Source organism: Nomascus leucogenys, chromosome 4 (assembly GCF_006542625.1).
Source record: "Nomascus leucogenys isolate Asia chromosome 4, Asia_NLE_v1, whole genome shotgun sequence".
In the NCBI taxonomy this organism is placed as follows: domain Eukaryota; kingdom Metazoa; phylum Chordata; class Mammalia; order Primates; family Hylobatidae; genus Nomascus; species Nomascus leucogenys.
Window position 1 is genome coordinate 70,741,220 of NC_044384.1, and position 12,620 is coordinate 70,753,839.

The window sequence follows — 12,620 nt, forward strand, 5'->3', positions numbered from 1 at the left end:
AATTGCACTGTCAGGGATAGGGCACCTGGACATGGGAGAGCCACTTCCCACTCCGGGCTGAATTCTTCCCATTGGCACCTGAGGTCACGGGTCTCCCCTGGCCTGGGGCTCCAGTCCCACAGGCAAAAGAGACAGTAAATCTGCCATCTCCAATCCTAGATGAGCCCCCAGAAAATGTAGTGGGAAATCAGAGAGCTGAAGAGACCAATAAGGTTACAGGAGGATTTATTAAGGTGTACACCAGCTCAGCAGACCTGTGTCCAGAAAGTCTGAGGGCCGAACAAAGAGGGTGTGCGTCTTTTATGCAAGCAAGGGCATGAGAAACGTGATGCAGGAAGCAAGCTTACAGAAGCAAGAACAAAGGCAGCTACTCATTCTATGCCATGTCTTACATCTTGGGAAAACACGTTTTTTAGCCTGTGCTTATGTGTTTTGTGACCTTGCAGCTGTGCAGCAGAAAAAAAACAGGAACTTACAAACTTGCGAAGTATGTGAAGGAGAGATATGGTTAATAGTTCACAGACAGGCCATTAATATTCTTTTAAACTTCCCACTCAGGGGTGGGGGGTGGTTGTTTGGGGCCTCTAACCCTTAAATAGTAACTTTCCACCATAGGAAAGAGAAACTTCTTATTTTTAATTTTCTACTTCAAGCTAAGCATTGTTTTTGTTTTGCTGCTCATAAAGATGGCCTGGGTGCTTGAGCCCCGCAAGGTTTCCACATCCCAGGTGCTGCTGAGCCTGCCAGGGTAGAAAGCCCAGTGTCTTTGGTGACAGCACTCACCCCATCCCCACCCTTACATCCCACCCATGTCCTACCCAACTCTACCCCCCACTAGTCCCCCCACTCCATCCAATGCCCACCTCACTCCACCCCACACACAGTCCCCCACCACATCCAACCATTACTCCACTCCACTCCCCATCACAGTCCCTCACCCAACTCTACCCCTCACCACAGTCCCCCACCCCCAACCACAGTCCCCCATCCAACCCCCACTTAACTCCACTTCCCACCACAGTCCCCCACCCAACTCTATGCCCACCATAGTCCCCCAACAAATCCAATGCCCCCCAGTCACTCCCCACCACAGCCCCCCACCCCATCCCACCCCCTACCCCACCCACCCCCACCACAGTTCTGCACCCCATCCAACCCCCCACAACTCCACTTCCTACCACAGTCACCCACCCAACTCTACCCCCACCACGGTCCCCCACCCCACCTGCCCCCCAACTCAACTCCACCCCCCAACCTGACTTCCACCCCACCCATGCCTTCACCCCACACCATATCTCCCCTACCCTGAAACCAGGAACAGAGGCTTCTCCCTTATCCCCAGGCCTCCTTCTGCAGCCCCCAGCCTCGGCTTCCAATTCCCTTTACCTGCTCTTGTCTCTGTTGTTCATCTCATTCAGCCTGAGCAAGATGATCTCATCCACCTTGTTCAAATCATCCATGATGGCAGCTTTGTGGATCATGCCCAGATCCTTCTGCCAGACTCGGTACCTGGGATTTGAGAAGCCATCGCCATCCTTGTCACGATTCTCCCTCCAGCTAGCCATGCATCTCCTGCAGGCCCCCAGGAATGACCCCCCAACCCCCATCCTGAAGCCATAGATCTTCTCCCAGGCTGAGGGACTGGCTTCAAGACACTTCAGCTCCCACTCACTTTCCGTTGCTCTGGAACACAGTGCCAGCAGGTAACCAGGTCCAGCCGCAACCTCCGACAGGGACATTCCAATCTCCAGCCACTTGGAGGAGCACCTAACTCAGCAAAGCACGCATGCACACCTCAGCCAGCCTGCAGGGCCCTCAGCGGAGAAACAGCCCGGAGTCACGCTCAGGCAGGCACCCCAGGCTAGTAGGCAGGGCTCCCTAGATTGGGCGGGGCTCCCTGGAGTGTGCCACCCACGCTGCCCCAGAGATCCACTGACTCCTCACCCGGGACACTCAGCAGCCTCCCAGATGACGCATTTGCCACTGTCTCAGAGTGACTTCCTAACTTAGCTACCTCTTGGAGGCCAGCAATGGAGTCCTGCTATTGGGGCAGGGGTGGCATAAAGAGCCAGGCATTCAGTGCCTGGAATGGACTCCAAGGATGAAGCCACAGAACCGAGCATCTTCTCCAAGACCCCTGCGCCCAGTGCAAGCTGCAGGCCCTGGAGATGCTGTAGCGAGCCCGAGAGTACAACACGTGCCTGTTCAGCCTGGTGCAGTGCAGCGCCCGGGCTCTACTCCACTACGGTGTCACCACAGAGCACTGCTGGTGGGACAGCACCACCCACTGACACCGCAGGATGAGAACGGAGACACGCTGCTGCACCTGGCCGTCATCCACAGGCCAACCAGTGTCATGCAGCAGACAGCCCATGTCATCTACCACGCCCAGCACCTCGGCGTCGTCAACCTCACCAACCACTTGCACCAGACGCCCCTGCACCTGGTGGTGATCACTGGGCAGACGTGGGTGGTGAGGTTTCGACTGCAGGTGGGTACAGACCCAGCACTGCTGATCGGCGCGGAGACTCAGCCATGCACCTGGCACTGCAGGCAGGCGCTGGTGCCTCTGAGCTGCTACGTGCACTGCTTCAGAGTGGAGCTCCTGCTGTGCCCCAGCTGTTGCACATGCCTGACTTTGAGGGGCAGTATCCAGTACACCTGATGGTCCAAGCCCAAAGCCCTGAGTGCCTGGATCTGCTGGTGAACAGTGGGGCTGAAGTGGAGGCCACAGAGCAGCAGGGTTGCCGAACAGCCTTGCATCTAGCCGCAGAGATGGAGGAGTTGGGGTTGGTCACCCATCTGGTCACCGAGCTCCGGGCCAACGTGAATGCTCACGCATTTGCAGGAAACAAACTCCTGCACCTGGCAGCTGGACTTGAGTCCCCGACTCTCCCCTTCCTCCTTCTGAAGGTTGGTGCTGACATCAATGCTGAGAACAAGGAGCCCGTGTGCCCACTGCTCTCACCCGCTCCTCTGATAGCGACTCCAACTCCGACGGGCCTGAGAAGGATACCCAAAGCAGCTTCCAGGGCCACATGCCTCTTGACCTCACTCACAGCACCAAAGTGAAGACCTTGCTGCTAAATGCTGCTCAGAACACCACGGAGCTGCCCCTGACCCCACCCAGCCCTGCAGGGCCAGATAGTAAATATTTTTGGTTTTGCAAGTCACACCTTCTGTGTCACAACCATTTGACTCTACCTTTGTAGCACAGAAGCAGCACCCAGGGATGATAGGTCAAAAAATGCTTGTGGCTGTGTTCCAAAAATTTTTATTTCTAAAATCAGCGGTGGCTACCATACTGTAGTTTTGACCCCTAAACTTATAGTATAAAGGTATTAGATGAAGCCAAGAAGAATGTTTCTGACAGGAACAGTCACAAGAAGCAGAATGCAAAAAAAAAAAATGTATATTGATAGTTAAAATTAGTATGTAGAGTCTCTAAAAAATGCTTGCAAATCAACAAGGTTTTTTTCTACAGAACTTATCAGAGCTTTTCAAAATACTAAAATGCTTTGTGATGCTCCAAAGACTCTACAGATTTACCCAAAATTAGTGCACCTCGGTGCGTCTCTGCTGAGGCTAAACCATGCCACCCATCAGGACATCCCACAAAGTGGACCTTTCCAGCCTCCCCTTATTTCAATGTTTCATGGCTTTCCCTTCACATAAACAGTATCCACTATCACTTAGGTCAGTGAGGTTTGGAGCTACATTTCATAGTCCCTGATTCAAACTCCAATAGAACTACTAATAGAAGCTTAAAGACTTGCAGCGGCTTCTGGATAGAGGGAGATAATAGGAAGGTAGAGCCATCTACAGGAGATATGTGGTACTGCACAACAAGAGCTGTGAGGAGCAGGTGGGCAAAGGGACTGAAAAATGCATCACAGCACCTAGTAGAAATCGCTCTACGCCCTCTTTATTTAACATAGAGATTTAGCAACGAGGGCAGGGTTTTCAGGAGCAGACCTTTTATTTTTGTTTGATGGGGTTAGGTGGACAGACATGGTCTTGACCACAATTTATGTTACGACAACATGTGTGAAGAAGAGAGGATATTTAAAGTAGGTGTTTCCTTTGCAGGCTGGAGTGGGCATTCGACTTATATACAAAAGTGCACCCATTTTCAGTGTCTCCATATCAGCACCAATTTCATTTAACTGTAAGGTTCTTTTTACCATAAACACTTGGGGTGCTCAATGGTTTAAAGGGCATTCTACACAAAAGTTTGAAAGCTCTTAATTACAGCAACTAAAACCTCACAATGGTTTCCTAGATATGTCTTTTGTGTAGTATTTTGAAAAATAGATTTTTCTTCCAAAGAGTTAGGACAATAGCATTTATGTCATAAAAACTCTGTTTTTTTGGACCACATTTTGTGATAAAAAGCAAATGAGCTTTGCATTTAGGAGCTCCAGGAAATCCTTGTTGCCCTTGGAAATCTGCCCCCTCACCCCGACAAAGGGCCAAACAGCTTAGAGGTAGGGAATATCCCCCTCCATAGGCTCACCAAAATGTGCAGCTGGCTGTATGTTCTTTACTGATGTCCTGTGAGTCCTTAAGGTATTTCAACAAGGAACATCTCGATTTTCTGTGGATTTATGGAAGAAAATGTATCTCTCCAAATGTGTATAGTAGTTCCCCCTTATCTGCAGGAAATAGTGCCAAGACCCCCAGTGAATGCCTAATACTGCAGACGGCACACAATCCTATATATGCTATTTTTTTTACTATAGATACATTCATACATACCGGAAATACAGTTTAATTTATAAGCTGGGCGCCATATGTGATTAACAACCATAACTACTAATAAAATAGAACAATTAAGACAATAGGCTGTAATAGAAGTCATGTGATTGTGGCCTCCCTTTCTCTCTCTCAAAATATCTTACTGTTCTGCACTCACCCTTCCTGTGGTAATGTGAGATGATATGGTGCCTACAGGATGACATGAAGTGAGGCGAATGATGGAGACATTTTGACATATCGTTAGGCTACTACTGCTCTCCTGATGATACGTCATGGGGAGGATCACCTGCTTCACATGGCCCCAGAGCATCGCACCATGACAATGTATTTTTTGCTGGGTGTCAGGAGCAGACGATGCTGATGTTTGGGGATCCTTGAGAATTGAAGAGTTTTTTTTGTTTTTTTGTTGTGTTATGTTTTTTTTGCCAAGACCTGCTGGAAGAACATTGCAGTCAGATGTTGTGTCTTTATTTTCAATCCATCAAAGTGTTGCTGCAGAGGTTATGATTCTTCAGTGAGAATGCGAGTAATTTTAACACTGCATTCCATCCTAAGATATTCCATAATTTGGTTCTTTAATGTCTGTGCAATTTGAAACACTTCAGCACATTTCGATTATGTCCACGTTGCTGATTCTTCTTCATTTCTTCATCTTTCTCTGCGGACGACTCAACAAATTCTTCCAATTCCTCATTTGTTAACACTTCTTGATGGCCTTCAATATCTTCTGTCACTTCAGCAGGCATGTCAGCAACCCTTTTCCACCAACCTGTCTTGCTGCACGAATAATTTTCCTAACTTCTCCACTGATCCCAGAGAAGCTTTTAAAATCATTCATGGCTTCACTCCGTAAGTTCCTCTAGCAGGCATCTACAATTTCTGGTTTTAATTCATCCAATGCAGCTTTGAAGAATGTTATTGCGTTAGCAATAGTGAATGGTTGCACTGCATTATGTCCAGATTAGGGTCTGCATCGATTGCTGATAAAATGTGATCAAATAGAGTCATTCATCAATGAACAACATAGATACGTTCTTAGAAATGTGTTATAAGATGATTGTGTCTTTGCATGAATGACGAAAGTGCATTTCCACAGACTTAGATGGAACAGTCTACTACACACCTAGGCTGTCTGGTATGGCCTATTGCTCCTAGGCTACAAACCTGTACCACATGTTACTGTACTGAATACTGCAGACAATTGCAACACAATGGTATTTGTGTACCTAAACATATCTAAACATAGAAAAAGAACAGTTAAAAATAGGACATGAAAGATAAAATACGGTATACCTCAAGAGGGGACTTGCGATGAATGGAGCTTGCAGGACTGGAATTTGCTCTGAGTCAGTGAATGGGTGGTGGCTGACTGTGAAGGGTAGGACGTTACTGTGCACTACTGCAGTCTTTATTAAACACTTACACTTAGGCTGCACTAAATATATTTTTAATTTTTTCTTCAATAATAAATTAACCTTAGCTTACTGTAACTTTTTGACTTTATAAACTTAATTTTTCTTAATTTTTTGACTTGTAATAACACTTAGCTTAAAACACAGATTGTACAGCTGTACAAAAATATTCTATAAGCTTTTTTCTTTTCTTTTAACTTTTTAACCTTTCTTTTCTGTTAAATACTAACACACAAACGCCACCTGCATTAGCCCATGTAGGCCTACACAGGGTCAGGATCATCAACATCACTGTCTTCCACCTCCATATCCTGTCCCACTGGAAGGTATTCAGGGGCAATAACATGCATGGATCTGCCATCTCCTGGAATAACAGTGCCTTCTGGACACCTCCTGAGGGATCTGCCTGAGGCTGCTTTACAGTTAAGTTTTTTTAATAAGTAGAAAGAGTACATTCTAAAATAAGAATAAAAAGTAGAGTAAACCCATAAGCTAGTAACATAGTTGTTTATTTTCATTATCTAGTATTATATGTTGTACCTTATATTATTGTGTGCTATACTGTTACACCACTGGCAGCACAGTAGGTTTGTTGATATCAGCACCAACACAAACACATGAATAATGTATTGCACTGTGACATAGAAAGGCTACAATGTCACTAGATGATTAGTGCTTGTCCAGCTCCATCGTAATCTTATGAGCCCGCCATCCCATACTGGGTCTGTCATTGACCAAAGCCTTGTTAGGCAGTGCATTACTGTACTTCTATGAACCTCAGTGTCCTCTTCTATGAAAATGGAATGATGTTAGTACTATGTCAGGGGATTATGTGAAAATTAATTGGGATGATGTATGTAAAGATCCTTCTCAAGATCAGGGCACAATAAATTTATATTTTAAACAGCTAAAGATACAAATTGAAAAACTAGAGTCATAAATCAATAAAGTATAATATTGCTACTTTTCTAGCAAGTCCTAAATCAACCTAGCTATAAAATCAGTAAATAAAATTCTCTTTGATTTTCTTTTTTCAGTTATTATAAAGCAAACCTCTGAGATTTCAGGGTCAAAGTGTTCCATTTATGTTTATTTGTTGCTGTTTTTATTTCTGCCACTTTTTATGGGGTTGGTCCTTTTAACTGAAGAGAAGATAATGAGACGATCATGATACTTAGATCTTGAACAACTCACACACACACACACGTCTAAATTTGTTTTAAAAGTGAAAGTAAATTCGTCCTAGAAGTTAAACACTGATAATTGTCTAGCTGAAAGTAGACAATTATCTGTCAGAGAATGTATCTACTTCTGCAGGTGATAGTAAAAGTCTAAATAAAATACTAGAATTTTACAAATAAATCAATGCTGTTTTAATCCACAAATTGGTTTCCAACTACCGATTTAGCCAAGTGATTCTTTTTTGTTTTGTTTTTTTTTTTTGAGATGGAGTCTCGTTCTGTCGCCCAGGCTGGAGTGCAGTGGCGCAATCTCTGCTCACTGCAGGCTCCACCTCCCGGGTTCACGCCATTCTCCTGCCTCAGCCTCCTGAGTAGCTAGGACTGAGAGGTGACAGCGTGCTGGCAGTCCTCACAGCCCTTGCTCGCTCTCAGTGCCTCTTCTGCCTGGGCTCCCACTTTGGCACTTGAGGAGCCCTTCAGCCCACCGCTGCACTGTGGGAGCCCCTTTCTGGGCTGGCCAAGGCGGGAGCTTGCAGAGAGGTGTGGAGGCAGAGGCGCCAGCAGGAACCGGGGCTGCGCGCGGCACTTGCGGGCCAGCTGGAGTTCCGGGTGGGCGTGGGCTTGGCGGGCCCCTCACTCAGAGCAGCCAGCCAGCCTTGCCGGCCCCGGGCAATGAGGGGCTTAGCACCCAGGCCAGCGGCTGCGGAGGGTGTACTGGGTCCCCCAGCAGTGCCAGCCCACCTGCGCTGTGCTCGATTTCTCACCGGACCTTAGCTGCCTTCCCGCGGGGTAGGACTCAGGACCTGCAGCCCGCCATGCCTGAGCTTCCCACCCTCTCCATGGGCTCCTGTGCAGCCCAAGCCTCCCGGACGAGTGCCGCCCCCTGCTCCATGGCGCCCAGTCCTATCGACCACCCAAGGGCTGAGGAGTGCCAGCACACGGCGAAGGACTGGCAGGCAGCTCCACCTGCAGCCCGGGTGGGGGATCCACTGCGTGAAGCCAGCTGGGCTCCTGAGTCTGGTGGGGACGTGGAGAACCTTTATGTCTAGCTCAGGGATTGTAAATACACCAATCGGCACTCTGTATCTAGCTCAAGGTTTGTAAACACACCAATCAGCACCCTGTGTCTAGCTCAGGGTTTGTGAATGCACCAATCAACACTCTATATCTAGCTACTCTGGTGGGGCCTTGGAGAACCTTTGTGTCAATACTCTGTATCTAACTAATCTAATGGGAACGTGGAGAACCTTTGTGTCTAGCTCAGGGATTGTAAAAGCACCAATCAGCGCCCTGTCAAAATAGACCACTTGGCTCTACCAATCAGCAGGACGTGTGTGGGGCCAGATAAGAGAATAAAAGAAGGCTGCCCGAGCCAGCAGTGGCAACCGGCTCGGGTCCCCTTCCACACTGTGGAAGCTTTGTTCTTTCGCTCTTTGCAATAAATCTTGCTACTGCTCACTCTTTGGGTCCACGCTGCTTTTATGAGCTGTAACACTCACCGCGAAGGTCTGCAGCTTCACTCCTGAAGCCAGCGAGACCACGAGCCCACCGGGAGGAAGGAACAACTCCAGACGCGCCGCCTTAAGAGCTGTAACATTCACCACGAAGGTCTGCAGCTTCACTCCTGAGCCAGCGAGACCATGAACCCACCAGAAGGAAGAAACTCCGAACACATCCGAACATCAGAAGGAACAAACTCCGGACACGCCACCTTAAGAGCTTTAACACTCACCGCGAGGGTCTGCAGCTTCATTCTTGAAGTCAGTGAGACCAAGAACCCACCAATTCTGGACACAGGACTATAGGCGCCCGCCACCACGCCCGGCTAATTTTTTGTATATTTAGGAGAGACGGGGTTTCACCATTCACAGGATGGTCTCAATCTCCTGACCTTGTGATTAACCCACCTCGGCCTCCCAAAGTACTGGGATTACAGGCGTGAGTTACCGCCCCTGGCCCCCAAGTGATTCTTAAAATGTATAAATATGAACAGTGAGCCTCATGTCCTAGCTACCTGTTACTATGTAGCAAGCAGCCCGAAACCCAGTGGCATAAGCAAGAGCAAGCATTCATGGACCTCATGAATCTACATTTGGGTTGGACTCAGAGAGACTGGCTCATTTCTGCTGCATGTGGCATCAGTAGGGGTAGCTCCTGGGGCTGAGGTCATCTGAAGACTCAGTGTTCACCTGTCTGGAGACTGACAGCAGCTGTGGGCTGGAACACCCATCCCCAAGGCCCCTCCACACAGCTGCTTGGCTCCCACCCAGAATCTGGCTGAGTTCCAAAAGCAAGCATCCCAAGTGAGGGTGGGGCAGAAGCTGTTTCATCTGTTTTGACCAAGCCTCAGAAGTCATATGGCATCAATTATCTCACTCTTAATTAGCTGAGGCTGACTTACAAAGAGCCACTAAGATTCAAGGAGAGCAGCCATGGACTCAATATTTGATAAGGTGTGGCAAGTTTCTGGTAGGGCAAGTAGGATGGGAAACATTTTTGCCACCATTTTTGGAAAACACTTTCTACCTCTCTTACATTTCACTGAGTCAATGCAACATATTTATCTACTACAGCATTTTGCTAATGCCTTGTATCCAAATTAGAAATTAATTCATTCATTCAAAAAAAAAATACACCAAGTTCTTGTTATGAGCTATGCACTTTACAAGGTGATGGATATATCAACATTAATAGGCAAGATTAGATGTGAAAATTGTCAGTGCCTCTGCTTAAAATAAATATTGCCTCATAACCTTAATAATTTGTTTGAGAATGATTTAGAGCAGTTGTTAGAATCAAACTCAGGATCCAGATTGCCTAGGTGCTAATCCTCACTCTCTTGTGTGCTCTTGTCTATGATACGGGCAAGTTCTTGAAACTTCTCTGGGCTTCTGTCTTCTTGTCTGTAACATGAGACTAGTAATAGATGTGCCTGGTAGGGTTGTTGTGAGGAGGAAAGGTATTAATTCATGCAATTGGTTAGTGTCTGATAGTAAGCACTCAATAAGTGTTGGCCATAATTATTATTATTTATTAAGATTAAAATAGGTTTCAAAGTTTATGATGTAACAATAGGAGAAAAGGAGGAGAATTAGAAAATCAATAATGCATACAGTATCACCATAACAAAGTACAGAAAAACCTTATATGTGGAAGAAATTTTATATTGGAAAAAAATGCAGCAAAACATTTTAAGTGATGTGTTGGAGTGAAAAAAACTATAGAAAATTATTTTCTTCTTATCTCTATATTCTGAAAGTTTTTTTCACACGAAAACGAATTGCTTGTATAATGTTTATATTTGCTGACCTATAACTGAAATAATAAAGCTACTTCCCGTTACAAGAAAAATCAAATGTTTAAAGGTATACATCCTCTGTACTTCCAGTTCCCTTTAAAGCTGATCATATTGATCTGCGTTATACTTTGCTCTTGTCAACACAGCATACCTAGTGTTGCAGCCTATAGAGAAAAGAAAGAAAAATGGCTTAAAACTTAATGACATGTTACAGTCTGAATTACTAATACATACTCGGTCAATCCCTGATGCCCAAAAGACCATCTGTCTCCCTTTAATGTCTCCAATAACCATCTATATGTTTCACATTTATCACTCTGGCCCTAATGCATTTGCCAAACACATGAATATTTAAATATCTAAAACTATTGTGTCAACAGAAAATGTGACAGATTTACAGTTGGGGTTTTTTCCTTTGAGTAACCAAAGGAAAAAGCTGTGCACCTGCGCTAGGGACTGCAGGGATATTCAGTTTCACCTGAAGAGATCTAAGAACCCAGATTCCAGAACTTCAGGAATAACGATAGCTGTGCTTGTCAGTGCTTATTCTGTCCTAGGCCCCAGGCTGGTGTTTGTCCTGTTAGCTCATTTCATCCTCCTAACGGTTCTATGAGATCTGAAATACTATTAACTCCTCCTTACAGGGGAGGAAGCTGAAGCTCACAAAAATTAAATGACTTCCTGGCCGGGCACAGTGGCTCACGCCTGTAATCCCAACACTTTGGGAGGCCGAGGCAAGCAGATAACGAGGTCAGAAGACCGAGACAATCCTGGCTAACATGGTGAAACCCCGTCTCTACTAAAAATACAAAAAATTAGCCTGGCGTGGTGGCGGGTGCCTGTAGTCCCAGCTACTCGGAGAGGCTGAGGCAGGAGAATGGCGTGAACCCGGGGAGGCGGAGCTTGCAGTGAGCCGAGATCACGCCACTGCACTCCAGCCTGGGCGACCAAGCGAGACTCCATCTCAGAAAAAAAAAAAAAAAATTAAATGACTTCCCACAGCCAGGAGATGGAGGGTCGGGTCTCAAACATCTTTTCTCCCAGCACCAAACCTGTGCCCTGACCACTGGCCTCCTGCAGCAAGCAGCCACGCACTCTCAACAGTGCTACTACTGCAGGCTCTGGGCATTCGGGTTCACTGGGGTGACAGGCAGAGTTTTAGCAATGACTCTCCAGCCTGAGCATTTCCTCACAGAAAAGTGACGGCCAGGATTCCCACCAGGCTTCGCTGTCACAGAAGAGGTCACTTTCTTGGGCCTTACAAAACCGTCCTGCTGCTGTCTCTTTCTCCATAATAGGACACGTACATTATCCTTAAATGGGATTGGGAGTGGGTGGATTAGGCTGTTTTTGTGTCTTTGTAAAGGAATGTCTGAGGCTGGGTAATTTACAAAAAAAAGAAGTGTAGTCGTTTCACGGTCTCTTGGCTGTACAGGAAGCATAGTGCCAGCATCTGCTTGACTTCTAGTGAGGCTTTTACTCATGGCAGAAGGCAACGAGAAAGCAGGCATGTCACATGGCGAGAGTGGGAGCAAGAGAGATATGGGGGAGATGCCAAACACTTTTAAACAACCAGATCTCGTATGAAATCAGAGTGAGGACTCACTCATCACCAAGTGGCTGGCCCAAGCCATTCATGAGGGATCTGTCTGCATGATCCAAACACCTCCCACCAGGCCCCACCTTCAACATTGGGGGTTACATCTCAACATGAGATTTAGAGGGGACAAACATCCAAACCGTATCAGTGAAGGAATGCAATTAAAGTTACAAGTCCAGTGGCAAAGAATAATGGCATGAGAAGTATCTTGATGCTTACATCAGCGTCAAGCTCACCAGAGAAATTCAATCCTGTAAGTCCAATTGGAGGTTCTAAGGTGGTCGAAGGTGGGACGATGAGAAATGGGAGAAAACATAAATATGCAGCATTTGGAATGAGAACGCACAAATGGCTACCTATGCGGAGGGGGG

General features: G+C 46.6%; 1 pseudogene; it reads left to right on the forward strand.

Annotated features, from left to right (window-relative positions):
• The first annotated feature begins 1,786 nt into the window (after positions 1 to 1,786).
• LOC101177455 overlaps positions 1,787 to 12,620 on the forward strand; it is an 86,220-nt pseudogene continuing 75,386 nt past the window's right edge.